At 33.6% G+C, this 26854-nt stretch overlaps 1 pseudogene across 1 annotated transcript in view; it reads left to right on the forward strand.

The window, feature by feature from the left end:
- LOC143237938 (uncharacterized) overlaps positions 1-26854 on the forward strand; it is an 82878-nt pseudogene that overhangs the window by 39116 nt on the left and 16908 nt on the right. The window contains exons 12-22 of the transcript XR_013020344.1: positions 458-554; positions 1235-1367; positions 5924-6134; positions 7099-7165; positions 7639-7910; positions 9839-9968; positions 10145-10299; positions 12437-12587; positions 12904-13035; positions 17945-18199; positions 26715-26822. The product of XR_013020344.1 is annotated as an uncharacterized LOC143237938 (transcript). The remainder of the gene's footprint in view (positions 1-457; positions 555-1234; positions 1368-5923; positions 6135-7098; positions 7166-7638; positions 7911-9838; positions 9969-10144; positions 10300-12436; positions 12588-12903; positions 13036-17944; positions 18200-26714; positions 26823-26854) is intronic.

The following is a 26854-nucleotide window of genomic DNA, read 5'->3' on the forward strand; positions in this document are numbered from 1 at the left end:
TTTTTTTATGAGAAGTACGATATTGTACCAGAAGTTAAAATATTTCCTAAACTGAAGATGCATTTCCAATAGATAACTAACCTCCTCTCACATTTTCCATCCATTTTCTTGATTATATGTGGTGTAGATCTACCGACCAATCTTGAAGTGATCAATGAGTGCAAATGTGGAAAGGGTGCTGGTTATAATAAGGGTTGTTGAAGAGCTGATGCATAATCACTTACATGTGGATATGCAGAAATGGGGAGTTTAGGGTTAGTGTCAAGAAGTGAAACTTTGCACTGATAGAGGTCAGTACTAATTGAGAAAAGCTATTTTATGAGAAAGGTATATATCAGAAATGTGTTCTAGTTTAGTAAAATCTTAATGTACATAAGTTGTCAGATGTTTGATTCTTATCTCTATTTAATTGTAGATTAGAACTTAAAAACAATTTAAGGAATCCAATTTCTTGCAGGGACTTTCTGCGTGATAATATATACTATAATGAAGATGTTGCAGTCCGGCTCCTGGCTGAACAACACCTGTATAAACATCTGCACTACTGTGCCAAGGTAAAAAATATAATACATCGAGGTGTATTTACAAATTAATCTTATATTTTGTCAATCTTATTCTCTTAACACTTTGAAATTAGTACACAAACTTATTTACATGCTATTATTAATGGCTGCTTTACAATTTATCATCAAGATGCTGAACAACACATGCTTTACAATTTATCATCAAGATGAATGTGTTTATATTGGTATAAGTTCGAGGTCAACAAACAAAAATGTTACAACACCCACTAAACCACGAAGAGCATTGTCTTAAGATAGAAGAAGAAATGTGCTCTCTTCTTGTCTTCCAAGTGTATTTACAAATTAATCTTATATTTGTCAAACTTATTCTCTTAACACTTTGAAATAAGTACACAAACTTATTTACATGCTGTTATTAATGGTTGCTTTATAATTTAACATAAAGAGAGAATGTATTTGTGCTGGTATAGGTTCAAGGTCAACAAACAACGATGTTACAACACCTACTAAACCATGAAGAGCATTGTCTTAAGGTAGAAGAAGAAATGTTCTCTCTTCTTGTCTCCAAAGTGTATTTACAAATTAATCTTATATTTGTCAAACTTATTCTCTTAACACTTTGAAATAAATACACAAACTTATTTACATGCTGTTATTAATGGTTGCTTTATAATTTAACATAAAGAGAGAATGTATTTGTGCTGGTATAGGTTCGAGGTCAACAAACAAAGATGTTACAACACCTACTAAACCATGAAGAGCATTGTCTTAAGGTAGAAGAAGAAACGCGTGCTCTTCTTGTCTCCAAAGACCTTGCTAATGACATTTTATATGGTATTAATGGTGAGTATAGAACCAGGATTATCATGTTTGTTTTCTAGAAATGTTAATGAATCGATTTCCAACAATATGTCTTTTGAGTTGATATGCAATTAATGCTTAAAATATTTTTTGGGATTGAGAGAAAGTCTCTTCTACTGTTCCAAAATTTATTAGAGAGAAACTTTGGAACAAATGCACACTCTCTGAATATTGTGACATAATTTATTAGGACTTGTCATCCTTCTCCATCTTTGCCATAAAACGTTTCTCTCTCACTGATTTTTCATGACCATGCAATTGACATATGTTCCTATATGAAACTGTTTTATTGTTGATTCAGTTTAATATTTTAATAAAAACCATTTAAAGTGAAGATTTAGTTATTTCCAGACTGTTGAGGTCCTCTAAGGTGTCAACTATAGATCTGTTTATAAAATTTCAATATTTGTTTTTTTCATTTTGTCACATGTATTTTCAGCATTTTTTATGTTTGTCTTCAAATTACATTAAATACATTTCAGCACAGCTCCCAGGAGGTCTTGTTAATAAACAACTTATTGCTTTTTTTAACCAATTCTCAAGCATAGATTTTTTGTTAAGAAACTATCATTCCTTGACAATACAATTAATCAGTTCTTTGTCTGCATTTGTCTTCCCATCCCAAAGCACAAGTGTTTATGTGCTATGAAACTATCATCCCTTGGTAATACAATTAATTAATTTTTAATTTTTTCACTATCTTCTCTTTCTGTATAACAGTTTATTATGAGAGGCCTCTATTGATGTCAATGCAATGATCAGAGAGAGGACAACTGCTAATGAAGAACAGCTGGCCCGGCATGGCCAGGTGGTTAAGGCACTCGACTCATAATCTAAGGGTCGCAGGTTCGAATCCCCATCACACCAAACATGACCGCCCTTTTGGCCTTGGGGGTGTTATAATGTGATGGTCAATCCTACTATTCATTGGTAAAAGAATAGCCCAAGAGTTGGTGGTGGGTGCAGATAGCTCTCGTGTAGCTTTACACAAAATTTAAACCAAACCAATATGAAGAACAGCTTTTAACAATAGCTGCCATAAATGTTTTAATACTGTTAGATAGAGTATGTTATAAATACTTATGTAAGTGCCAAGTAAATAATGTGGTGTGTGAAGGAATTTGTGAGAACAGATGAATTTAGTATGAAGTTTAGAACACTTAGGAACTTTGTGAAAAAACAATGGAACTTAATATGAAATTTAGAATGCTTAGAAACAAACCTGGGGTTATTTTACAAGTGGATGTACAAAGGTGTAACAATTAGATTATTTGATCTCAAGACTTTTGACAGCCTGTGTCCATTTATTGTGGTTTTTCCTTATCTTATAGTTTCTTCAGATATTCTTTTCATTTCTTATAATGTTTCCATGTTAAATTATATCTGGAAGTTATGGCAAGTCATTGGTTAAGCCTTAATAGGTTTACAATGTATGTTAATTGTCAGAGAACTATTCTGCTGATTCAAATATTACTGAAGTCCTTATTTACTGAATATTATTGTTAGGGTCATCAGTGTCAAATAATGAAGATCAATAAAATAACTTGTAATTTATTGAAAACAAAGTTTATTTATTAGATATAAATTTATTTCAACCAAGAAAATGTAGTCTGACTTGACACTATCTTGAAAAGTGAGGCCTAATGTCAGTAATAAAATCTTTTGTAAGTTATGTGGTGTTTTTTGCATTTCCAAGCAGTTAAGTGTTGACTACTGAATTGTGCAAAATAAAAGTTTCAAAATAAATGTTAACAAAAAATCAGCAAAGTGAAAATCTACTGGATATATAAAATGGATTTTTTTTATCAACAATAAAGCAGCTGTAATATTAAGATGAATGGAAGTATTTTTAATGGTTTTTCAGGAAAGTGTCTCAGAACAAAGGTTTGCAAATTTCACAAGATAAAAAAAATAAATCAGATTATAAGAATTTTTAGTCCCAAACTATACACTATTTATTAAGTTTGGTGTAATTGTTCACATGATTGGGTAAAGTATTTCCATTGTAATAGGGTTAATAAAATTATTATTGCACAGTGCAAATGTATAAATGTTAAATCTGTATATTTTCAAGTTACATGAATTGTGTGTCACATCAATTTGATTTTTGAGAATGACATTTATGTTTACTGTTTAAAAAATAAAAAGATGCATCTAAACTCTTAATTTGCACATTAAAAGTTTGAAGAATTTGTACTTATAGGAATCAAAGTTTTTACAAGCTCTCTCTTCATAAATAATTCCATCTTGTTGTCAGTTTTTTATGTATTATTGTTGTTGTTTTTCAGTACTACCATAGCTGCTACTTACACTTCTATATCCAATGACAACTAGATGCATGTATAATATATTTGAAGTGAAACAGGTTTAGGTGCATTTAAACAGGCAGATGCAATATATTTTCTGCTGTTCAAAAATTACATACAGTGATACATTTTTGAGCAAATAATTTTCTTGACGGTTTTGTGCTTCATATAAATATTTTGGTTTTTTGTACCTTTTCTAGATTTGTTTTATTGTTTTTATTTGATTGTCAATATTCATAATATTACTTTTATACAATCATCGATACCAGTCTAATTACATTTTGGCTTCATCACCATGATTTAAAGCATTGATTATTGGTTGCATCTGAGTATAATTCACAGCAGCATTCGCTATTAATTATTTTACTTAATTGACAAGTTTTTATTTTATAAAAGTATAGTAGTTATACTTGAAGATATACATAATTACTAAAAAGGTTTATATACAGAGATTTAAGTAAAACAAACAGAACAGTTCTTGTATGTGAACCATCTGTATTGTATTGGTCTACATTGAACCAAGAAAGTAAAATAAGGGTTAACGTGAATTTAAAATGTAGTATTTCTTGAAAGTGTTCTATCATTTATGTAAATGAAAACAATCACTGACAGCAATTCTAGCCATAAACTTCGACAATTTGAAAAACAGGAACAACTATCACTAAGCAAAAGCCAGAACAAGTCAACTGTGATTCCATAAGCACTGGCACGTGAAAAGATTCTGACCTCGTTTTTGACATTTTGGTAATATTTCAAGGTACTGATTTATTATGGTTGATATAAATGTAAATTTCATTCTGGTCAAACATGAACTTTCATCTATTATCAAGTAAAGATTGTTTGATTGTTGTCCTGTATATTTGCCCTAAACATCATGTTGATACACTGTTGTCATATGCTTAGTAATAACAAGCTTTTACTGTTTTGATATCATTTAAACATGAATGTATTAATGTAAAAAGAAAGTTGCAAACTGAAATGCCATTGTTAAAATATAAGGTTTTAATAATAATCCACAAACTTTCCAGATCTTTAAAGACATTTTAACTTGTACTTTGTTTTCTTACTTTTCTTTGAAATTTTTATGGATTTATCACTAAAATCTGTACTTTTACATTTCATGCAAGTTGTTCGTGGAATTGTAAATAGGAAACTTTACACCAATATTGCTCATGTGTAAAGTGTTGCTTCATTGTGAGTAAGTTGAGCAGTAAAAACATTACTTCCTGGAACCTAACTCATGGTATTGTTCATGAGTTTTGTGAGTTTATTACATCATCAAGCTCCTTGAATGGTTATTGTAGTTTGTTGGACCTAAGTGACAAACAGTAGTTTTAGTTAATTACAAACTGTTTCTAGCTACACTAGAAATATCAACTTCTCCTGATAACTTGTTGTTCCTTGATATTCTGAATTCCATCTGATTAGATTGTTTCTATGGGTAAGGAAAAAACTGTTCTAACATTAACTAAAAAAAGAAATATTATGAGAAGGTAAGATGAAAAAGTAGTACTTTGCTAGAACTGATCTGTTATCAGTCTATGAAAAATAAGTTTTGGCTTCATTATCTTTTTTTGTATAAATATGTTTAAACGATTAATGATAGTAATGAAATGCTTCTAATAAACAAAATCTTGTGTCAAATAAATGGAAACCCAAGCAATAAATTATTGATTTTGTTCCTTTTTGGATTTTAAAAGGTTAGTTTCTTTCAATGATTTTCCAGGTGTAGGTGCTTGCAGAGAGTAGTATATTTCATGCTTGACTTTTTTTTTATTATTATTATATATTAAGACATTGAATTATAATATGAATATTATGGTAATTTTCACTAGATATTCTAGGCTTCCAAGGTCTAGAAAAAAAATAGCAGGTTTCTGAATTCTACTGAAGCCTCTTTAGGCTTTCAAGGTCCTACAAGATGCATCTTGGACATGCAGGGTCCTACAGATATCACTGCAAATTTTAAGGGTTTTATTAAAAAAAAATACAGTGTGGATTTCCAAAGTCCTGTAAAAGGCACTGTAAACTTCTATGCTTAAGATACTTAAAGATTTCAAAGCATTGTTAGTTTTTCTGTTGTTTAAACTCTTTTTGTTTGCTAAAGCTTGTCTGGAGAATATTTTTTAAAATTTGCAACCACTTTCTAGAAGTCATCTTTTACAAACTTTCATTTCTTTATATGTTTCCTTGCAATTTATAAAGAAGACTGTTTTTTTTCTCCTTTTCCAGATGATTATATACAGTGTATAACTTCACCTGACTTGCTACAACATTTAGTAAGTAAACCCCAGCTTATGAGAAGTCACCTTGAGCGACTTGCCCAGTTCTTGGCTCGACTGAGGGCTGATCAGCTTTGTGAGATAGCCAGTCTGTATGACCCATCCCAACCTGCTGCTAGACTAGCTTTTAGAAAAATTTTATCTAGTCCTCAGTCTCAAAGGTATGTAATTATTAACTATAGTTTTTTTTTAAACTTAAAAGTTGTCAAAAGCTTTGGGCATTTTACTTGTTATTTGTTTCAACCTGCACTAATTAATCAAACTGTATATACTGTTGTCAGTCTGAGTAATTAGTACAGGTAGTTTTGTTTTTACAATAGCTTTACCGTGTTTGCCTGATTTGGTTCATTCACTAATAAAACATTATAGTATATTAATTTCTAAATATTTTTTATTGAACCTGCAACACACAATATGGATTTGAGTGCTTTACTATCAAATACACTAAAACATCACTGAGTACATAGCTCACTTTCCAGAGACATCCCAATTTTCCTTTTTGTCATTGTGTTATGTAGCCTGGTGGCCTGAATTGGTTCTCAGTGTTCAGTTATGGACTTGTTAAGTATACATTACATTAATTAAAGATGAAGTAACTCACTTTTAGATCATGAATGACTTTCTTTATTTTTGTCTTTAAGATACTGTCAGAAAATAAAATTAATTGGTATAAGACCTATATTTTTGCAGTAAAAGTTGAAGCATAATTAGTATTTAGTACACATCTGTGAACTAAATCATTGTTTGTATTGTGATAGTAATTCTAAATTGAAAAAATTAATACAATTTGTATTTAAAACAAATTAAGTTTATTTAAGCAGGTTGTTCTTAACCTCAACAGCTGGAGTCACTATCTTTTAGCTTTGTATTATGAATAGTCTTTTGTGTGACTTGTTGGTTTTAATACTAATGGGAAAGTTAGTTACTAATTTTTAGATATAGTGAAAAGTTCAGGTGTAATATTACTTTTAATTAACCTCGACAGTTGGAGTCACGATGTTTTAGTTTCAGAGTGGGCTGCAAAAATTTCAGGTGTTACGTTACTTGTTGCTAATTGTAACAGTAGGATTCACTTTGTGGGTTTCTCTTTATCAAGTGCCTCTCTCTCTTTTTATTTTTTGTTAGCTTCCTCAGTTGTAGTGTGAGTTCTTTGAGTTCAACTTCCAGTGAGATCTTAGATTTTGTGCAAGGAGTAAGTATGTGAAAATCTTCTTAAGCGTTTTTCACATTAATTTCAAATTATTCTAAACATGCAGTAAATTTGTCCATAATTCTTATTCAAAGAAATTGTTATAACAAAATTCTTACGAAAAAGCAGAAACAAAATATGAAGTCTTAATCAGTTGATGCTGTTAGCACTAGGAATGAGTGTTACTTAAGATAGATACAATACAAAAAATGTTTTTACAGTCAAGTATTGTGGCAGCAGTAATGAAATTTGGTATTTTGGTAAAATTTAATTTATTATAGTAGCATTTATCAAATTTAATTTTGAGAGCATGTGAAATTTACTGTTTTGGCAACACTTAAATTCAGTGCTTTTGTAGCATTTAGGAAATTTTGTATGTTGTCACAACATAAGTATAAATTACATAACATTTTTTACAATATTTGCTCAAATTTTCATTTAATGTTTTTAAAAAAAAGGTTATTTTGTTTTACCAGGATGAAGGCACAGTTACTGAAGAGGACATGATGAAATTCTTCATATTTGTGTTGCTTCTTTTAAACCATAAAAGAGGATCAAGGAAGTTTGATATGAAATTACTCCAGTCTGACTTCAGGTATCCTGAAGAGGAAGAGGCAGACATTGTGGACATGAAGTTAAGGCCTGAAATTCTAGTGCCTAAAGAGGAACCTTTGGCTTGTGGTTTAGCTCATGCAGGTTACATCCGAGACGGATCTTTGTTCATGTGGGGGAAATCTACTCTGGGGCGGTGAGTTTTCTATGAAAATAGTTCAACTGAATTCATCTATCTTATCATCATGGTGTCCTGCTGTTGTTTTTGTATAGCTCATTTCATCTATCTTATCATCATGGTGTCCTGCTGTTGTTTTTGTATAGCTTATTTCATCTATCTTATCATCATGGTGTCCTGCTGTTGTTTTTGTATAGCTCATTTCCATCCCAAAACTACTGTATTAAACTTAATTGATAATATGTACTTGTACTCAAGTGCTATGAGGTGTAAACAGCATGTATGCAACAAAAGAAAAAATATATCATTCTGTTTTTTAATGCCAAAGTATATTAAATATTTTAAATTTTATATTTTAAAAACTTTGGTTGTTGGATATGAAAGTCTTGAGTTCCACGAACTTAGAAAAAGAAATCTGCACCGGCTCTAATATAACTCATTTCCAAATGAGTATCCATTTTACATGTCACAAGATTTTACTGAAGTTACCTTAAAATTTTTATTAAAGTATTATAGTTAAGAATCCAAACTTTAATATAACGTTAGATTTATAGTCTTAATTTTATAAGACAGTATTAAAAAAAATCCTAAATTTCCTTCAGTATGAGAATTGACATTTGCTTTTTAGATCTTCCCTCTTCTCAAACTTATTTGCCACCCCTAAAAGAAGTACAAAAGTTAATGAAAATTGATCTCTGTAATATTTTTATTACTTGGACAAAATGTAACTTTTATAGCCCTCAATTGTATTTGGTTACAGAGCCATAAATTAGAAAATCAGACTCCTTTTGTCATATCCTTTATCTAATAAATTATCAATAGTTTTCTTTGACATTTATTACTATATTATTCATAACCAATGGAAAGACAGTGTTTGAATCTATAAAATGTGGTATTTTAGTACATTGTTTTTAGTACAGAGAATTGTTTATTTGCTTGTAGTTCAAACAATATTCCAACTGTTTTTTTACAAGTTGTTATTCTACGTTCTTTGATGCATTACATAACTAAATAAAAAATTATTTAGTGCAGTAGTGTCAATAGTATAAACAAATTAGTGTTAAGTATCATCAACATTCAACAGCAAAAGAAAATGAAGAGCAAGGTTAGTACTATATGTTTTGTTTTTCATGTGTATTCTTTACTTATTTTTATAAATGTAACTAAAATATAAAAACTAAACTATTCAAGTGAGAGAGCGTAAAATAAGTAAAATAAAGAAAAATAATAGTAATACAAAATTTTCATAAGGCACGCTCATGAGTAGCTTAGTAATAATCTGTGACTTATATAATTAAATAAGGTAATGTGTTTTTCAACATGTATGGTGGGAATATTAGTTAGATCAGATTCAAAGAGCAATAAAACCTGAAATTTAAGGAAAAATAGACATATTCTGTTATGATTTTTACACTATTTAGCATAAACAAATGTAATTTCATGTTACATTTTGAAGTTGTTTCAGAAAGAAAGAAAGTAATATAGATTTATTTTGTACCTTTTGATGGTGGTTAAAAGGTCAGTCACATTAGCCAACCTCATATAGAGTTAGGGTAGAGAAAATAACAGGCAAAATATAATATTTTACTGAAAAAAAAGTTGAAATTTATTTAGAAAGTTTTAGAGATTATACAACTGAAATTTGATGATTTTTAAGGGAAGAATATATTTTTAATCTTAACATGAAAATCACTTTGCACTTGGAGCAGCCAGCACTTTTACTCCACATATTCATGGAGGAATTTTTAGGGAAAATAATTCATTAAAAATTTCGATATTTTGTCTACAGAAGTCCCTTAATGCATTCTGACAGCTTGTGAAAGTACACAAAATACACTAGAAGTTATAGTATGGAAATTAAAAGTTCAGTCTGAGTAACAAACTTGGGTAATCTAACTGACCTCTTAACAGTGGTGATGAGTAAGTTAAGACATCTCTTGTTACAGAACTGGACATGGTGAAGAAGAAGAAGATGTTTGTCTCCCACAACAGGTCAGACAGTTTGAAACTCTCAGGGTCAAAGTACTGACTGTAGCTTGTGGAGCTTATCATACCATTGCTTTAACTGACTCTGGGGTAAAGAATTAATATTCTCTAGTGTCATTAAAGTGCAATTGTTCCTAATGAATGTAACTTTGTTTAATTTTAGTTACAGTGTTTTTTTAAATATCCTTGAAACACCATTTTGTATGAAGAGGTTCATAATTGTACCAATTTAATTTTTTTTGGGGGTGTGTGTGTATTATAAGCAGGTATTCAGTTGGGGTTCTTCACGATATGGTCAACTGGGTTTGGGCGAATTGAAGCAAACAACAAGCCCATTGCTGGTGGAATCACTAGCAGGAGAGAAGATTGCTGCCATTGCTTGTGGACAGTACCACTCTCTAGCACTAACAACTGATGGAAGGTATTGAAGCAACTAAAGATATTTATTCAGTCTTAAAATTTTTATTTTCTAAACCTAATTTCAAGAATGTGGTGTGAGTTTATACACTGAGATTAATGTCTATAAGAATATTGTTTGAGAAATTTGTTGTTATTTAACTTTGTATTTTTAGTTGGATACATATGTTTTACATATAAACTGTTAATGTCTTCAGTGTTAATTTGATTGTGACATTTCATAATGCATTATGTAGAATGGCTTACTTGTGTGTGAATGGAATTGTCCAGACTATAGTTAAGGTATCACACATGTATGTGTTTGGTGGTATCCAGACAAGAGATAGAACAACACAGTAAAAGCAGTATTTGTTTTCTAGAGTTGAAGTGTCATGTACATCCATGTATGGCATTGTGAAACTAGTTTTCAAGTATTGTGTGCATGTGTATGTGTAACAGTGTGAAACTAGTTTTCAAGTGTCACACATATGCACGTTTATATAATGTTGTTAAATGACATGTATCATCATGTGTGGTTTACTGTTCACAATAATGAAAGTTATTATGGAAGCAAGCAATACATATACAGGGGTCACAAAGAATCAGTAATGGCATCTGGATGGTGAAGTTTATATCTCTGCTCTGCACAGAGATTACATTATTTTTATATTGCCATACAGTTTGCTTTAATGGTGAAGACGTTAGTTTCCATAACAGCCGACCTGAGATAAATTTTTATTTCAAGTGGATTTCTCATCATCAAGAATTATTTTACAAATTTGTTGCTTGGGGTTATTATGCTTATGGATGAAGAATTCCTGTATGATGAGCTGGTGGGTCTGGCATAGCTTGGTAATTAGGGCACTTGACTTAACAATCTTAAGGTTGTGATTTGGAATCTATATCACGAAACATGCTCGCTCTGTATAGTCGCTATCTGGATTGACCACCCAGGTGTAAAAAGTCATAGTTTCCAAAATTACTGGTCATTCCCAAACTATTTGGTATAAAGGTCATCATGGTTATTGAAATAAAAAGGAATCCCAGTAGGATATGTTATGTTTCTCAGGGAATTGCTTGGTAGATCATAATCTGCCTATACTTGTTAGTGGAATCAGTTAAGTTGCCATCAATTTTGTGTAGCCAGTTGAGAATGTTGCTTGAAATGCAGCCCCAGGCTTGTAATGATTCCCAACATGTTTCATTGTGGGCATCATCATACTTTGACTGTGATGCCAACATTGAACAAATTATCACTGATTCTTGCTAAACAGTTTGATTTATTTACAAGAAGTACATATCTCTATATTTTTACATTTAACTGTTTGTCTTTTGGTTCCTATTTCAAGTTTTGTGGTTTGATTGCTCCTGAGCAGTTTTTTTGGTTTTTTTTTGAGTAACTACACTTCCACATTTGAACTAATTCAGACAAATGTTATGTTACTGCTATTAAGGTAATATTCTTACTAATTGTATCTTTTGGAGAGTTTCATTTTTCTATCTCAACCACTGCTATTATCATCTGTGTAACTCTTAGGTACTGTATTTAAAATCTTGTTCTAATTGTTTGTGTGGAGTGCTCCTGACCATCCAGAACTTCTTTATGTGCTTGTCATCTGGTGTTTCAGTCCTAAGAGCTGTGACTGGATTCCCACAACAATTAGTGCATGTTGATGTGGTATATTTTGATGGTTCAGGTGATAACCAATCACAATTAGCAAGACAAGACTGGAGTTTATTTTCAAAATAAAAGAGTGGTTTTCCTACAGTAATGGTGTTTTATTTCCTTTTTTGTCTCCCTGCTGGTACAGTGGTAAGTTTATGGATTTACAATGCTAAAATTAGGGGTACAATACTCCTCAGTGGACTCAGCAGATAGCTTGATGAGGCTTTGCTATAAGGAAACACATTTCCTTTTTCCTTACTATTTCCATAATTATTTCTAATTCTGTATATATTTGTGATGTTCATAATAAAAGTTAATGGAGCATTGATACACACACACACACACACACATAAACACATATGGTTAGTTGATTACACTTAAGGTAATCAATGTGCATTATGATATTTTGTAAATAAATAGGGACATTTGTAAACTTTGTTACCCTCTTTACCTGAGTAGGTAGTTTGTGATGTGATTGTTATTCTCTCTCTACTAGGATTTATAGTTGGGGATGGGGAGTACATGGCCAACTAGGATTAGGGAACCCTGAAGACCAAGATCATCCAATCTTAGTGAAGTCTTTGCTAGATAAGCAGGTCATTTCTGTTGCTGCTGGACAGGGACACACTGCTGTCTTAACAAAACTGGCAAGTGTTTGAAACCTGTTAAGAGGATCACTTGTTTCAGTATAAATCAGTGAGAGGTTTATTGTTCAAAACATCATATTTACTTAATAAAAAGCCTTGTACTTCTTTTGCTCATTGTGAATAAGTATGCAATAATGTGACTTATTTCCATTTGTTTCATTTAGAGAATAGCCATGCAGGTTAATCATTTGAGTCAGTGTTGTTATAATTATACTATAAAAATTGTGTATACTTTAGTTTTTTCTTTTTTTTCTTCTTTCAATTACATAACTATTTTTATTGCCAAATTTGTAACTTTTTTTCAATCTTTGCTTAGGGAAAAGTGTACACTTTTGGTTGTGGAATGTTTGGGCAGATAGGACAAGGTACATTAAGTAAACACTGCTGGCCTCAGCATGTAGATTTACCAGAAACTGTTCACATCTTGTCTTCTGGATATTTCCATGTTGTGAGTATAATACTGAGTTTTACAACAGTCAGATATTGTATTTACATTGGAAATAAACATTAATTTAAAAATATTGCTAGAAACAGTTTTTTTGAGTGGTTTACATTCTTGATTTTTTTATTTCTTGCACTTCTTCAGATATTTTCCATTAGTAGTTTTAGCCTTGTAAGGCCCACATTTGGATCATTTTCACCGAGTCTTGTTCCTAATGAGCAACATGTATCAGTTTTTAAATGAATCTTGCTCCTGACATGATATGATTGTCAAACTTTTTCTGTTAATAGTGACATAACTTTTTAAAATAGCATCATTATTACTTTTTCAATCATCATAGTTTGATTTGCTTTGTATTAAATAAAATGCATTGTCAGCAGTAGATATGACAGATGTAGTGTGGTTGAAATACAACCAACTATTTTAATAAGTTAGTTACCTCCACTCACAAGATTAGCTATTCTCATTCATGATGCCCTCCTATATGCAAACTTTTTATTTATGCATGCTATAAGCCTCTCCCCCATTGGAATCAAATAATTCCTACGTGTCTCTCGTGTAAATCATCACACATCACTTTACCACCAACAGGAGTATATTACACTCACATGATTTGTACTCGGATGTTTTTTGTCATCCTTTACTCTTTTTCATTCATACTTAATACACTCATGAAGTGGTACATATTATAACTTTCAGATTTCTGTTTCTTTTCTCTCTTTTTGCATTTGGACACTTACAAGTCTTACCTTTTATAGGCTTTCGATTTTACCTTAGTTTAACTTCAGGCAGATTTCTTCTGGAATTTATTATCCCTCTCCAATCATTGTTACACATATCTTTAATGTGTCATGTTTCCCTTTATTCCATGTTTTGTTTACATTTTGGGTTTATCAAGTGATATCTCCTCTTTCCTCTCTCCATGTTTAAATTTTTACCATCTGTGATTCATTCTTCCCTTGTGTGGCTTTTTTGCTTTTAGGTTAATATTAAGTGTGATACTGCTGTTTGTTATCCTTTCCATTATTATTAGGGTGTTATGATCTGTTTCTTTTCTTCTTTTGTCTCTCTTTTTTTTTTGAGTGTTTCTCTTGTGTGTGGTACCTGTTTGCATGTCTTCCCTTTTCACATATTAGATCTGCTTTTTTAGGTCCTCTCACACAACAGTCGTATCTTTCTATATCATATTTTGGATTTCAGTTTGTTTTTCTTGTTCTGACACACTATATCTATTGGAGGGATATTTCAATTCTCTCGTTTTCCGGTGGCTTTGTCTTCCACAGGATTGTTCCCACCAAGATCCCTTTACTACATCTCTTAACCTCCCATTATCTCTATTTGGTATTTGATACCACCTCCTCTTGAAAGGGCTGTTGATGCCTTTGGCTGGGATTGGTCCCACAGGTTCCTGTATGTCCATCCCTCCCATCCTCTTACTTCTATATTCAGTGTTAGGTCCTTTTGATTGCTCCTTAACTGTGGTTTCTACAACTTCTTCAGCTTCAACTTCTACCTTCATTATCTCTTCCATTGTCTCCTGCTCTTCCTTGTGCATTTCCTTCACCAGTTCTCCATCTGGACATTCATATTATTCATCTTCACACTTGGCTTACATTCAGTTCTTGGTGGGGAAATCAGGTATATATTGCTTGTTCTATTTATTCATCTTCAGTAGGTATTAATTGCCATAAATGGAAGGTGTTCTGTAGTTAAAGTTTGTGTCAGGGATTTCTTGCATATTGAACCTCTGTATCTTGGGTGGCAGTGTTTCATCCCTATTTTTCCATCTGTGGGTCTTTAGTTCCCATGATCTTTAATTATCAGGCAGCCTTGTCCCATATCTTTGTTTGTTTCTCAAATCCACAGAGTTTTTATCTTACCTATCCTTACCATATTCATATGTTTCTTTTGGATTAGTCATCCTCCATGACTACCAATCAGATTTGGGATATTTGGGATGTTTTATTCCCTCACTTTACTTTCATTTGCATTGCTTTCCTTGTGTTCCATGTTACACCTCCCTTTCAAACATAATTTCTTCTCATCTATGCTTATGTACATTGGAAGTCTGATTTGTTTACCATGACATTTCTTGTACTTCTCCTTTATCCAGATCTTGTCTTCCCACATCTTCATCTCAGGGAAGAAACTTCTCCTTTTACCTAACTACCTTCCTTTCATTTTCAACTTTATCCTTGTTCTCATCCAGATTGATTCATGTATGGTCTGTGCTCTTTGTTGTTCTTTGCCTCTGTGGTATCTGCTCTGTCCTCTTTATTCAGAGGCAGTTTCTCATAGTCAAGATTTTTCTCCTTTTGCCTCACCAGTTGTGTTTAGGTTTTGATCCCTTTGACTTATTTCACTTTATTGTCTTCTTTCTAGCTTTTTTTTCAGGTGTCTTCTCATCAGGCTTGACATCCTTACTTTTGTCCTAGTATCTTTTCTTCATCAGCCAGTGGGAAACTTCTACATTTGTTTGAGGACTACACCTAACAAGTTCCTCTTTCCTAGTATCTTGTCTTCATTAGCCAGTGGGAAACTCCTACATTTGGTTAAGGACTACACCTAACAAGTTCCTCTTCCCTTATCTATACCATATCACAGTGTCTTCCTTGTTTGGTTCTTGTGACTGTTTTTCATACTTTGGTGCAACTGTAATGTGAAAGTTTTCATTCATTATTTTTCCTCTCAGGAGCCCTTGCTTTATTATTCACTACTTTGATCCCACTTTATGACAAGTGGTGCCTGACCAGATATCCTTCAATTGAAATCTGCACTGTACAGTCATGTTGTATTCTGCTTTCTTCTATGGCTTTGCAATGCTCACCATTAAGATGGGTGTTTCACAAGGTCATTTGAAGATGAATAACCTCACAATGTTTTTGCTTTATAAACATGCTTGTTCCAGAGGTAAAGGAGAAGGGGATAGCTGCTTATCCCTGCCATGTCTTGATTGAATACTTTGATATAGTCTGCTTTTCAAAATATAGCTTTGTGGTCACCCATTGCACTGTCTCCAGTAGCGATATTCTTCCAGACACTTCACCTCATATTCACCCCCCTTTCTTCTAGTGGAGTGTAGGATTCCTTACCACTTTCCATTTCCAATTGGTGACTATAACCATCCAGTTGAGATAAGTTGAGTGTCTTAGCACATATACTCTATAGATGTAGAAGCTGAGAAAAGGGCACTAACGTTCTCCTGATGTAGACAAGATGTAGCCTCCAGAACAGTTGAGCCGTAACCTTGCTAGATGGTGTGTTCTTCTGATACCATTTATACAACTGCTGGAGTTGAGCTAACAAAAATGTAGTTCACCCATTTCACTAGGAGTCCTCATCCTCCCACCATGTGGATGTTGGTACACTGTGGCTTGGTGTTGGATTTAGAGTGAAACAATCATCATAAGATTTTAAGGTTTTGGATTATCTATTGTCCTTCCTCAGTTTCCTCTGTCTGTGTTATAGGTTCCATTGGTGGTATGTGGGATTGTTTTAGTTCTGTCCTTAGCTATTCCTCATTTCCTCCTCTTATGGGATATTATTGCTATTTAGAAGGCCCTGGCCTGTTTCACAGTTGGGGAGAGTTGATTGCATGTGATAGACATCCTTTTGATACTGGATCTCAAGTTTCTGGATCCAGAACTATTTCTTTGAGTCATACTCAGTAATCTGAGTGGTTCCCAATTCCCTAATTCTTGGGTTTGAGGTTAAGACAGCATGATTTGCATCTTACTCTTGTATGGATGTCAGTAACCTAGCCATTCTACATTCAGCAATGCATCCTTGTTTACCAACTTTTCTCATTGTGGGATTGAATTACAGCATCTTTTTCTGGTTGGGATCACTTTCCTACCACCTTTTCTGCCATTCCAATGTGCCCCTCTCTGATATCTTACACATTTCATACATAGGCAAAAAGTATACTTGGCTCAGAAGTGGTGCAGCCCCCCCATCTTCAGATCTAAACCTCTCATCTTTAGAGGTATCCTTTGGATGCTTTAAGGGGTATGTCTCTTCTTCTTCTACACTGGTCCTTCTTCCTAAATCAGTGTGAGATTTCAGCTGATCTTGTGAGTAGAGGGAAATACTGTATAGAAAGTTATGGTTTTTAGATAGGTACTTGCTTTCTTTCACATTTCCAATGCTCCCATTTTCTGCCAAATTTCGAAGTGATAGTTCAGTAGTGGCACATAGAGGGAGTACCATGCATCTTGTGAATGAACTATGCTCCTATTGGTGGAAAGGTGATTTATAATAATTTATGTAAGAGACACATTAGAATTGCTTGATTCCAATAGGGGGAGCAGAAGGCTTGTGGCATGTGTAAATAAAAAGTTTGCATATAGGGGGCAGCAATGAACTATAATAACTGATTTTGTGAGCAGAAGGAAGTACTTATTAAAGATACATTTTTAGCATAGGAAAATTGTCTTTATTGATAAACTCTTAAGAGATGTAATAAAGAATGAAATGTTAAAAAATTGTCCTAATACTAATGTCTCATGACAAGTAAAATTAATTATAATCCTGTTTTGCTAGCCTAGATAAAACATGATGATTTAAATGAGAGACACATTGAAATGTGATTGGGGATCAAATATAATCTATAAAATAATACAAAACAAATGAAATTTGAAATATTTTAAAATGAAACTTGAAGCACAATTTCAGAAAGGGTTACAAGGTGATATTCAATTATAGCAAAAATATCAGGTCAAAAGATGAAAACTGAAGCTTCCTTATGACAAGTAATAGCAGAATGAACTTGGATTCTTCATTAATTATTAATAAATTTATTTTATACATACTATGGGAAAAGTTATAAGAATCTATATCTATTGGTTTTTTTAAAGTTAAAAAATATGATTCTACAAACAAATTACTAATCAACTCCTGAAATATTTTTTTCCAGATTGCAGTAACAATTACAAACAAGCTGTACATGTGGGGTTGTAATCCTCAAGTGTTACGACTTCAGGCACAGTCGAGTCGTCGAGCCAGGCAACACTCAGGGGTTAACCGCCCAGCAGAAATCTCTTCATCTCCTGTGATTCCTATGGGAAGCTCAAAACAGCCATCATCTTCTAGTCGACCAACAGAACTGTCTCAGGCTCATCTTCTGCCGAGACATATAGATACTTCTGTAGTTCATGGACAGATAAAGCAGGTAGATATCAAAATATTTTCTGTAAATTTGCTTCAACTAAAATTCAAAGTGTATATTTTAGTTACAAAGTACACCTAAACAAAATTTTCAGTAAACATCTATAATTTTGTGACTTTCTGGTATATTTGAGGACGTAGCCTAAGGTATTTAGAGTATCAGTAGATAGCAATTAAATTATTACGAGTGTTTTAATGTTCAAGATTAGAGGGTGTCACTGATATCCCCTAGTTTTTCTTACCTTTATTCTTTACCAGATTGTATGAAAAAAACATAACACTTCTTCTTTTGTCCCCTTGTAAGTGACCCCCAACCTCATCTCGTCCAGCAAGGTTCTGTCTCTACGTTTTATCTTTTCTGGGATTAAAACATTCATACACATGTTTATTTGTGGCAAACTACAAAGAAGAAGAGAGGATCCAGTTGGTGGAGTAATAATGTTAGGGTCACAGCAACACACCAATTTGACCTAGAGTTTTTGTAGATAAGTGGCCTTGGAGTCACTTCTCAGCATTAAATGGTTAATCCTATGGAGATAGGGTCAACAGGGTGCCATTATCAGATATCTTCAATGGATATTATGTCCCATGCTGGTATGAGGGTATAGTGGGCGTGAAACCCTATTGTGGCTTCACTGTTTTAGTTAGACAGTTTGGTGCATCCCCTTGTAGGACTCCATTTATGATAGATGAGGTAAGTGGGCACTGAAATTATTTCTCTTTTTTTTTTTTTTTTTTTATGGATACACAACAATCATTGTAAATGACCATGGAAGAAAGAAACATCACTGTCTAGGAATCATCTGTTATTGCATATCTACCTTGATTTTTAACTCCACATTCTATTTATGATAGATCCTTATTTAAAATGTCACCATTTTTGTTCAAAAAGCCTTAGAGAGTCATGCCAATTCTCTCTAAAGTCAGTTAATTCATTTGCCCTGGTTATTCTTTATTACGCATGACAGAATGTTTTAACCACTTATTTAACCACTTTTTAATTATGTTATACCAATTAGTATAGCATAAATTATGGCTAATAATCCATATTTCAATGGTATACAAGTCTTAAGTTTCTAACCCTACAAGGTAATATTAAAAAAAATCTTGAATTTCGCTTCATGTGATACACGTGACATACTTTCTTTAAGCATCTTGTCTTCTCTATTTTATCCACCACCCCTTGAAAAAATGTGAAATTAAATATATATTACTCACAATAGAATTGTGATTGCTCAGACAAACTATAATTTCTATAGCCTTTAATTTTGTTTGGTTACAGAGCTATTCAAAGAAAATCAGACCATCCTGCACTACTTACCTTTCACATTCTGTCTTATGTTTAATTATACGTTACATACAACCATAGAAAGTTGAGGTTTCTATCTATCAAATGATGTCTTGTATAATGTTGTATCCTGAATGGTTAAATTTCAATTTCACTCAGAGTAGAAGCAACATAAACAGTAGAAACTTAATGACTAGCTTGTATGGATTTGTAACAACTCTTGTTGCATAATTAGAAAGTCAGAAAAATTTTGAGAGTAAAGGGAATTTGTTTACTTTTGTATTAAGTCTTCTTTTGTGTATTATTTAATTAAATAAAAATTGTTTAGTGTATTACTATCAATTTACATCAAGAAAGAAGATTGGGTAAGTACTTTATTTCTCATTGTGTATTCTTTATTCATTATACAAGTAACTAAAATATAAAAATGAAGGAACAGCTCAGAAACATACTCATTCCCATGCAGTCAGACATCAAAGCCAGAAGGAATCTTGTATTAAGTTTATTTTTAGCATCTTTTTGACTACCAGTTTCAAGGTCATTAAAGGATCAGTGAGAAGTATGATTTTCATCCTTTCTTAATTTTGCTATCCAATGATGAGGAAGTTGCTGATTTACGAAGTATTGCTTACACCTAAAGGAGGATTTTTAGGTGATTCCTAAAAAGGATTCCAGCACTTTTGTGTCCTCACCTGCTTTCTTGGATGTCAAGTTATGAACTGAAAGATCACCACCTTGTTTTCAAATCAATAGTCTCTATGACCTTTGAAGGATCATTTACACTGATGGAATGTAAGACTACATCAACCTAACAGTACATCAGCTGGTCCTGATGACATTCATTAGGAAATACTGTGACATCTTTTCTCTTGGGTCTCTTGCTTTTTTTCTAGTTATTTTTGGTCAGATTTAGCAGGAGGATTATTTTCCAGTAGCATATCATCAGGCAGCATTTTTCATATTGTATTCTGCAGAACTCTGGGGTCCTGTGTGATATATCCAGGGGTTCTGCAAGAAAATATTGTGTAGTGCAGTTGGAGCAAAGGAACAGACCAAGTATAGGTATTTTTAAAAAAACTCATCAGCACATAAATTATACCACCCTGTGTTCCCTTGGTCATTGGTTATTTCATTTATAGGCAGAGACTAAAGGATGACATGCTGTAAGTTAGTTGTTAATGTTAATTGAATTCAGTGCTTCAAAGAAACAACAAGCTAGTCCTGTATTTGTGAATATTTCATAACATTGCAAAATTACAGTGATTTCATGTATTGATACTACCTAGCTGTGGATCAGTTTTAGAGCTTAAAATTGTTCCATAACTGAAAAAAAAAAAAAAAAAGGGAAACAATGGCATGAGGGTATTGTCATCTCTTTTTCTAAGCCTAAGAAAGATTAATCACACAAATTCTTCTAATTATCATTTTATTGCTTTTCTTAGTTGCAGCTCTAAGGTTTTTGGACAGGATGGTTAATACTTGTCTTGTTTGGTTCCTTAGTTGAACAAACGTCTTTCAACACCTTGGTGTGGTTTCTGTCGGCAGTGATCTGTGGACCACCTGAGTCAACTGGAAATATCAATCAAGGAACCTTTCTTGAAGAGAGAGCATCTTGTTTCAGTCTTTTCTGATCTGGAGAAGGCTTATAGATACTACATTGCAGTTTAATATTTTATGGGGCCTTCAATAAACTTCATGTGCAACAACTAACAGAAAATTTAAAATTCATCAACATAGAAGTAATTTGCAACTGTGGCAGGAAGTTGTACAGTGATAACATTGATCTTAATACTAAATGTGTGACATTCAAGTCATGGCCCTGAAGAGTTTCAAAGGCCCTATGCAAAGGATAAAGATAATGTTATTATTGTACAACTTCCTGCCACAGTTGCAAATTGCTTCTAAGTTGATGAATTTCAAATGTCCTGTAAGTTGTTGCATATGAATTTTATTGAGTAGCAGCTTCAGGCTGCCTTCATTCTCTCAGCAGGATGGACCACCTCAAAAATTTTCACTTTTTCATTGTCTACAACCATTTGTGTGCTCTGCACTTTTGCTACCAGCAAGGACTGCACCCTTATCTAGAGTTTCATTTAGGAAGCACTTCTATTTCCATGGTAGTTGAGACCAAGGTCTTTGGACTTCTCTTTTGACCATAAGCTTTTATTTTTATTTATCACATCAAGCAGCTTTGTGTTAAGTGTACAAGGGTATTGAACATCCTCAGCATCCTCTCTTCTGCTTTTTTAGGAAGAGATAGGTGTTCTGTGCAAAAGATCTATTATGCCCTTATTTGATCAAATCTGTGATATAGCCAGGAACTCTACCTAGAAAGTGTTTGACATTATACATCATCAGGAGTGTTCTGTACTTCTCTGGTACAGAGTTTGTATACTAAGTCCTGTGAAAGTCCATTTCACCTCTATAACAATTGCAGCTGTGTTTACAATATGCTGAAGCTTCATTCCCTACCCCAGCATCCAATCTTCAATGGGCTGTGCTATTTGAGAAATAAACAATCAACTATTCCCAACTTTGGCCCTCATCTCCAAATGCAGTTGAGTGAGCTGAGCTTAACATTGGATGATATTGCACAATCTGATGATCATTTTATTCCATGATGGCTCTCCTAGAGTCATCTGAAGAAGTTGTAACTAGAAGAAATGTTGTATTTTTCATGAACATCTTATCTTTGCCCCTCAGTGGGGATTCCTGTATGTGGTGAGGGGACCTCCCAGGAAAGGCTTTGTTCTTTCAGTTTACCTCCTCTGGGATCTAAACATCCACCAATATGTTTGCCATGTGTGGTGACCCATGGAGGAGAGGAGAGGATCCTGGTAGTTGAGAGGTTCAACCCTAACACACCACTTTGGCCTTGAATTCCTATAGATGGGTGGCCTTGGGGTGGCCCCTCTTGGGTCAGTTGGCTGATCCACTTGGGCTAGGGTCAGCCAAGCACCAGTGTTGGATGTTCTCAACAAGTGTTGTGGACATTGTATCTGATGCTGGTGTTTAGCTATAGTGCCCATGAAACCCTGGCATTGCTGCAGTGTCCTTGTTTGACATTGTAGTGTGTCCCCTCATAGGGCTCTATGGTGAGTGGGATCAGTGGGCATTGAAATTTCCCTTTTTTATTATGGATCCTCCAAATAAAAACTTAAGTAAAATAGTGAAAAAACAGTCCATAGGTAAACGACCACATCTTGAAGATTCTGAACAGCAGTCTTGAACATCTGTACCACCTGTTGTATCTCATTTTCTTATATTGCACTCACTTTCAGACAAACCTTTAGGGCAGATGTCTCCATTTTTCATTCAGAAGGGACTGGAGGGAGTTGCTCGATCTCTACAGTCAGTAAAGAAGTTTCAATCTGGTGACATATTGGTGGAAACATCCACATTTCAACACAGTGAACTCCTCTTGCATTCAAAGGCAATTTGGGATATACATATTGAGGTTACACCTCATGCTACTTTGAATTCATCATGAGGAGTTATTGTTGAGAGAGTTTTGAAGAACATCCCCGAATCAGAGATTCTCGTTGGTTTCTCCACTGAAGGAGTTTTTGCAGTGAGGCGTATCTCCACTTGCAAAGATGGAATTATGGTATCCTCGTTCTGACATTTACATCACCACATCCACCTGCCACCATCAAGGCAGGTTATCTTAATTGCAGGGTATGGCCATACATTCCAAACCCTTTCCGATGTGTCCAGTGTCAGCGGTTCAGTCACTCAAAGACATCATGTCATGGTTCCCTGACGTGTGCTCATTGCGGTGGCAAGGACCATGATGCCTATTAGTGTGAAATAGACCCTTATTGCATAAATTGCAATGGCTCTCGCTCGTCCTACTTTCATTCTTGCCCTAAATGGTTGGAAGAAAAAGAGGTGCAGCATTTGAAAATTATTCATAACGTTACTTGTCCTGAGGCTCGAAAGTTGCTGTTCACCACTTCATCTCGGACATATGCTGCTGCACTTCGTTCCACTACTATTGTGGCTCCAAAAGAATCATTCTCAAACCAAATGAAAAGTCTTTTGACCTCCATGATTAAAAACACCCATCTCTGTCCCTAACATACATTCCAGCAAATCCCAAGATCCACTTCCTTTGCTTCCGGGTACAGGCATTTCCTCGGGTACATCTTCTTGTTCCACCCCAAGATGCAAAACGATTATTTGTTCACATTCTCAGTCTTTGGAATCCTCTTCCAACAGGAAACATCTGCCCAATCGACCCAGGGCAGAATCCATGGAGATTGATAGACCTCCCTCAAATAAGGACAGTAAAGAAAAAAGATGTGGTCATAAACAGAAGGGTCCTCCACCCAATTCACTTACATGTAAATAAAAATGGCCACCTTGATACAATGGAACTGTCAAGGTTTACATTCTAATCTGGATGACATCAAAGCACTGATTGCTTCTTATCATCCTATATGTCTTTCCTTACAAGAAACATTTCTGAAACCTGCCAATACAGTCACTTTTCAGCAGTTTTCCTTGTACAGAAATGACAGGCTGTGTGATAGACAAGTGCATGGAGGGTTGATCACTGTTGGTTGATCAGCATGTGCAGCCCACCTTGTCTTGTGTTTGTTGTCTCTACCTGTTGTCTGGAGAGACATATGATCAATTAGACCTTGATGCCCTCATTGAACAGTTGCCATCTCACTTTTTAATCCTGGGGGACTTTAATGGACATCATTCCCTCTGGGGAAGTGCTGATGTTGATAGGAGAGGTTGCTTCATAGAGCGTATGCTTTCTGATCACATCCCCTCTCTTTTCAATAGCAGTTCTTCCACTTATTTTCATACACCAAGTCAGCCCTTTATTGCTATTGATCTGTCAATTTGCTTTCCTTCACTATTTTTCCATTTTCCTTGGAAGGTTGACAGTAATTCATGAGGCAGTGATCATTTTCCTATAATTTTGAGAGAGACTGGTCGTGTACAGTGCCACCTGACCCACGTACCCCCATGAATCAAGCAAACTAGCCCTCTTTTACTGCTATCGCAGAATTTGATTATGTCATCATCTGTCAGCCATCAGTAGATGACTGTGTGGCAGCAGTAACTGATGGTATTATACAAGCAGCTGCTCAGTGTATTCCTAAAACCTCGACACGTTTTTCCACTATATCCTCGTCCATGGTGGAATCCTGCCTGCCACATGGCAGGGAAGCTCATAAACAGGCCTGGGAAACAGGCCAGTGTCAGTGTTCTGTGAATGTTATACTACTAGTGTTAGTGTTTTGTGAATGTTATACCATCAGTGTTAGTGTTTTGTGATTGTTATACCATCAGTGTTAGTGTTTTGTGATTGTTATACCATCAGTGTTAGTGTTTTGTGATTGTTATACCATCAGTGTTAGTGTTTTGTGATTGTTATACCATCAGTGTTAGTGTTTTGTGATTGTTATACCATCAGTGTTAGTGTTTTGTGATTGTTATACCATCAGTGTTAGTGTTCTGTGATTGTTATACCAGCAGCATGAGTGTTCTGTGATTGTTATACCAGCAGCATGAGTGTTCTGTGATTGTTATACCAGCAGCATTAGTGTTCTGTGATTGTTATACCATCAGTGTTAGTGTTCTGTGATTGTTATACCATCAGTGTTAGTGTTCTGTGATTGTTATACCAGCAGCATTAGTGTTCTGTGATTGTTATACCACCAGCATTAGTGTTCTGTGATTGTTATACTACCAGCATTAGTGTTATGTGATTGTTATACCACCAGCATTAGTGTTATGTGATTGTTATACCACCAGCATTAGTTTTCTGTGAATTTAATACCCCCAGAGTTAGTGTTCTGTGAATATTTATATTATCAATGCTTTCTATTGATGTTAAAAATTATATAAAGTGAAGCATTGTTTATATTTCATGGTGTGTTTGATAGTTTATTGAATGATTGGTTGTGGTCTGCATATCTGAATTAAAGTGATAAACCAGTTTTTGAGAAGTATATTGTATTATTTTTTATTAACTTGAACACTCATGAATTTATTGCTGTTTTTTTTGTTAAACAGTCACAAAAATATATATTTACATAAACATGTTGATTTTGACAATAAAGTTAGAAGAAACAAAAAGTACTTTACACTCTAGGTTGGTATTATAGAATTTTTTATTTTCATCCTTTGCAACTTCATTGGGACTGAAAATTTCAAAGGCAAAAAGTTTGTTAAAATAAAAGTTCTGTTATAATTATCTTGAGTGTAAAGGTTGTTTTTTTTCTAACTTTATTTTCCAAATGCTCAAGTCCATGTAAGATGTATTAAATATTCTTAAAGATAATCTCATGTTATTAAACAATAATGTTATTTTCAGTTGTGTTACACAACATTTTGTTTGTGGGTTTTGTACTGCCAAGGGCTATTTGACCTGACTTAGTCAAAATCCTAAATATAAACTTGGAAATTAAACAGTGGTGTAATTTTAAGATATATTGAAAAATATCTTATTATAGGTTTATATATTTGTATACTTGTACATACTGAAGTAGAATGGAAATAATATTGTTTAACAATAATGTAATTTACATCCATTTATATGAATTGCATCAAGTGATAATTAAACAGGTAAGAAAAGTGTATGTTATGTGGGCTTATTTGAACAGATTAAATGTCTTGTTTATAGAAAGCTAAAGTAGGATATATTATATTGGATATTATATTAGCAGTTTTGGGAAATATTAAAACTGTATATTTTTTCTTGTACCTTTTGTTATCTCAAGTTTTAACAGTAGTACGTTGTTTCCTTCCCTCACATTTTTCTATTTTTGTCTTGTTTACTGTGTACTTAAGACAAAAAATGTTTGTATGATTTGAGTGTTACTTTCTGGATTATTGTGTACTTCAGACAGAAAGTATGTATATAGTTTGAGTGTTATACATTGTTTACTGTGTACTTGAGACAGAAGATATTTATATAGTTTGAGTGTTGCACACTCTCTTACTGTGTTCTTGAGACAGATAATGTTTATGTGGTTTGAGTGTTATGTTTTTGTTTGCTAATATTGAATCACAAGTTACAACCTCTTAATTTTTTTAAATAAGTAATTTAAGGAGAATGTGTCAGTTCTTTGAAGGGAGCAACTTGAACATTTGTTATTAGTTTTAAGTGTAATGTTTGTTTCTTTATGCCTGACAATCAAGTGTTATTTAGCTGTTAATTAAATTTGTTTAATTAACATTTAAATTAAACTATTTCCTTTATATTCAGGTGGCATGTGGAAGTCATCATTCAGTGCTGTTGTCAACAGATGGAGAGGTGTATTCGTGGGGAAGGAATATGGAGGGACAGTTAGGTCACGGTAGTCGAAAGGAACAAGTCAGTATTATTTTTGCTTTTGAAAAAATAAA

This window comes from Tachypleus tridentatus, chromosome 13 (assembly GCF_004210375.1).
Source record: "Tachypleus tridentatus isolate NWPU-2018 chromosome 13, ASM421037v1, whole genome shotgun sequence".
NCBI lineage: Eukaryota > Metazoa > Arthropoda > Merostomata > Xiphosura > Limulidae > Tachypleus > Tachypleus tridentatus.